Raw genomic sequence first — 5000 nt, 5'->3', positions numbered from 1 at the left:
TAGAAAATGTGGTTGTTTTCCTGCGTTCTGAGGACAACATCTTGTGTTCAGTTTCCCTCCAAAAACCCCCTAAAGCCAGCAGCTGGAGCTGAACTCTCTTTATTTCTGTCCTACTTGATGCAGGAATGAATGTGAGATTCAACCATTGAAAACTTCATTCACTCTGAAGATACAGTCAGACTAAATATTACTCAGTGTTTACTGGTAGTTTACTGAGACTAGAAGACATTTAACTCTGACCACCACCAACACCATTGGTATGACAGAGTTTAGTTTAGTTTAGTTTATTTAATTCAATAACATGATTTTTCATTTCCATTTAAAAAGACATATAAAACATCAAGCGAGGTGAAAACACATTTACATCATCGCTGGTTATTCCTGCTGGTCAGAGGGAACAAAAGTCTAAGACTACTAACAAGTATTGATAATATCTTTCATTGACCTTCTGATCGGTCTGTCTCCACCCCCCCCCCCCCCTCAGCATTCACCATTTGTTTATTAATGAGGACTTTAACACAAACTCTACTAGAAACACTGGATTCTTTTGATCGATGGTCCTCTCCTTGTCTTACACCAATTCACGGGTTCAGCTTGGAAAAAAACTATTTTTGTTGTTCATTGGACGAGACGAGGTCATGACCCCAGTGCATATTTAATGATCGGGAGCGTTCGGGTCACTTCAGCTATTTCCGTCAGCATGTGGAGATAGAGGGGCTAGCGAGGGAAAAAGTTTTAGCCTTTTTTCTGTAAAACTAAGAACGCAACTGTGGCTACAGTCCAGAAATCTCGTAGCCAATCTGGAATTTAGTTCGCCGATGGCGACGTGGCGAATGGCTAGAGCAGGACCCGTCACAGCAACAATAACAACAACAACACTCAAACAAACAAACAAACAAACAAACAAACAAACAAACAAACAAACAAACAAACAAACGTAGATTAATTCTAAAATGTTCGTGAGTCAAAATTTTATGAAAATAATTGAGGAAAAAGTAATAATTTATCAATAAGTAATAGAAAACGGTTATTTTCTCCTGAACGTCTGACGGGGGGTGGGGGGGGGGCATGGAGCAGATCTATTGGGCTTTAGATTTCTGCTACGTTAAAGCTGGGGCACATCATGAGGGCTGGGGTAATTACTGTCCCTGTAGTGTTAGCCCGTTAGCACTTAGCATAGCATCCATCAATTAAAGGTCCCATATTCTGTATTTTTAACTTGATGTCATTCAGCTGCCAGACGTCCAACTAGACTGTATTCAGATATTCTGACCTAAAGTGATCTGTGGTCCTAAATATCAGCTTTTCAAAATCTCTCATCTCAGCTCCTCACAAAACGCTTCGTTTCAGGCCTCCGGCTGCAGTATGTTAATGAGCTCCGCTGGTCCACGCCTCCTTCACCTGGGCCACGCCCCTCTGAGGTAGAGCGTTAGGCTAACGGGACACTGACCGGCGTTACGTTTGTTAGCATTATGGCGTTTGGAGGACCCATCGTGTCGGCGTACATTCATGACCCTGAGTCGGACCCAGAAGCTCCTACAGAAACACCGACGGTGCGGCTGCAGCAGGACGTTTCTGATTGGTTAGTCCGTGTGAACGGTACTTAGTTGGTTCTGTTGTTTTGTTGTGTAACCTACGTCATCACAGGACGTTAGCATCGTCCGGTAGCTACTTTAGCTTCTACTCCCGCCTCTCATCACAGTAATAATGTCACATGTCTTATTATGTATTTAGTATGTGTACAGATGTGTTTACTGCTAACATGTTCCTGTACTTCTATAAGTGACAGTAAAGTCTGATGGTGGTTCTGATAGTTATTACCATGTGGCTAATGCTAGCTTCTGCTCACGGCTAAGTGACTTTATTTTTCTATCACACTGATTTAACCCGTTACTAAGCTGCTAAATGTTTGAGGCAGTCCTCTGTGACGAGACTCACGGAGCTGACACCTGCTACCATCACACCAGGTTAATGGTGAAATGATGGAACCATACTGCAGTGATGCCTTTATCTACTCTATTTTGAAGTGTCTTCACCTGTTGTACAGGTGTCTTCACCTGTTGTACAGGTGTCTTCACCTGTTGTACAGGTGTCTTCACCTGTTGTACAGGTGTCTTCACCTGTTGTACAGGTGTCTTCACCTGTTGTACAGGTGTCTTCACCTGTTGTACAGGTGTCTTCACCTGTTGTACAGGTGTTCCTGTGGACACTGAATGTGTGCCAACAGAAGCAGAAAACATCTGTTTGGAGACACAAGTAGCAAGCTCACAGCTAAACCACAAAGTCTCTATTCGGCTACTTTTACAACTGTAAATTCAAATGACCTTTACCATGTTTCTCACTGTAGGTTAGGAGCCGTCTGCAGGTTGATGAGGTTCCGTTCATGACTCAACATCCTGGGTTCCAGCCTGTGTGCCTAAACGTGTACACCCTACAAAGGGCCGGTCACTTACTGAGGGCCGAGTGTGGCCCTTCAGTCTGAGACCAATACATCGGTAAGTCGTTCTTTGAAAAATATCGGAATAAAAACTAGTTATGTCTTATTTTACTTCATTAGACATTCCTTCATTAATGCAGTAACATGACATATACAGTATAGGTACAACAAAGTCTAATATATTGTATTTGCGACACCTTGATTTTTCTCTTATTAATAGACATGTTGAACATTTTTTGGTATTCACAATCCATTTCTGTTGACATATACAAGCATCTATTTACATAAAACAATACATCCAATAATAATGAGAACACAGAGCCATCCTGTCAGGAGATCAACAACAGTTGTAATACTCAGGATTGAAAACATTGTGAAATAAATAGTTTTGTGTCCTCCTTCTGTAGACGGTGCAGACATCTGGCCTATCGCCCCTTTGTTGGCTGGTGCTGGGGCTACTTAGGGTGCAGAATCCGGGTCATCATCCCAGCCTGTGTGGTCCTTCACATACGCCAGGAGTTTCCTGAAGACGAAGGCCACTACGCTGGATTTAGACCGAGTCTTGGTTGACCCTGGTCATGTAGCTGGCAATGACCTCCTCCTTGTCAGGACGCTCACACTGGGCAGACAGATTCTTGGGGAGAGGAATGGACAACATCTCATTTGTGTATGGCACGGGGTCCACCAAGACTTTGTCACATATGAGGTCCAACATGTCAGCTACAAAACCTGTTCAATAAAACACAGATAGATCTTTACTGTTACTGATATTGTTTGATTCATTTCTCTGTTTAGAACAATTGTGTTCAAAATACATCCTGGTATTTGCTACTAATTTATTTATTTGTATGGTTACTTTTTACTGTGTTTTGTGAACAATTACCAACAGAATTTCAAAACATGTTTGTTTGAAATATTAAAATATTACAACACTAACAGAATGTTGTCTCTGTCTTGTGAGGTTTGACTCTGCATTGTCCCTTCAAAGCCTTTGGAACGTGGATCTTGTAGAGGGGTACGCCAAACGTAACGACATAAGGAGCCAAAACAATACATGACATACATGAATCTGTCTCAGAAATTTATACTAAAGTCTTCACTTCACCTACTGTCTTCCTGGAACATTCTAATACACAACACTCTTATTTTTTACTGAACTACTATCAACACATGTGCATTCACTAACACCTGTAGACAACTATATTTGGAAAATTAGTGTATTTAACCAATTTTATTAAAACATTGTATGGAATATGACTTGTACATACCTTTACTTCAATAGTGGGAATGAAGAGTCCTGCAGGACAGCTGTGTACCAACAGGATGAGTGTCCACTGGGTCAGTTTGGCCCCCCACGTCCCTTCAAGCTGTGGGCTGAAAGGATGCACAAGGAAGAGGGACACTAATTTCAGGACACCAATGTTCTGATTCTGGACAAGGAGGACAGACCTATGAGCGTTGTTGCTATGACGACCAGCAAACAATCGACTCTAATACGTGCGCGCACACAATACGAAACAAAGCACAACTCCCTACTTAGCCTAGCATTAGCTGACTTTATTTATGCTGACAGGTAATAGGAAAGAAAATATGAACCAACTTACTGTGTTTTAGCTTTATACTGTAGGTCCGGCACGCACACACGTGTGGGAGTGTGCGCGTGCACACACAACACGCAAACTTGAAACAAAGGAGACCTCCCTACATAGCCTAGCATAGCATGACTTCATTCATGCTAACCGACAAAAAGAAAACAGATCAAATGTGAGCCCAACTCTGGTGCGTTGTACCTACAGTAGATACTGTAGGTTTAGCACACACACGTCTTACCTACAGTAGGTACTGTAGGTTTAGCACACACACGTTGTACCTACAGTAGGTACTGTAGGTTTAGCACACACACGTTGTACCTACAGTAGGTACTGTAGGTTCAGCACACACACGTTGTACCTACAGTAGGTACTGTAGGTTCAGCACACACACGTTGTACCTACAGTAGGTACTGTAGGTTCAGCACACACACGTTGTACCTACAGTAGGTACTGTAGGTTCAGCACACACACGTTGTACCTACAGTAGGTACTGTAGGTTTAGCACACACACATTGTACCTACAGTAGGTACTGTAGGTTTAGCACACACACGTTGGAGCCACACACACAAACACCAAACAAGCAGCACCACCTAATTAGCCAAATAGCACTGATCACTCATGCTAACAGACAACTGCTAAAGATAAATGTGGTGAGACTTACCTTAACCAGGGTACAGGTCCTTGGTCCTTGGTCCAGGGTGCAGGTCCTTGGTCCTTGGTCCAGGGTACAGGTCCTTGGTCCTTGGTCCAGGGTGCAGGCCCTTGGTCCTTGGTCCAGGGTACAGGTCCTTGGTCCTTGGTCCAGGGTGCAGGTCCTTGGTCCTTGGTCCAGGGTGCAGGTCCTTGGTCCAGGGTGCAGGTCCTTGGTCCTTGGTCCAGGGTGCAGGTCCTTGGTCCTTGGTCCAGGGTGCAGGTCCTTGGTCCAGGGTGCAGGTCCTTGGTCCAGGGTGCAGGTCCTTGGTCCTTGGTC

Source organism: Antennarius striatus, chromosome 14 (assembly GCF_040054535.1).
Source record: "Antennarius striatus isolate MH-2024 chromosome 14, ASM4005453v1, whole genome shotgun sequence".
In the NCBI taxonomy this organism is placed as follows: domain Eukaryota; kingdom Metazoa; phylum Chordata; class Actinopteri; order Lophiiformes; family Antennariidae; genus Antennarius; species Antennarius striatus.
Note: the sequence above shows the minus strand (reverse complement) of the source record.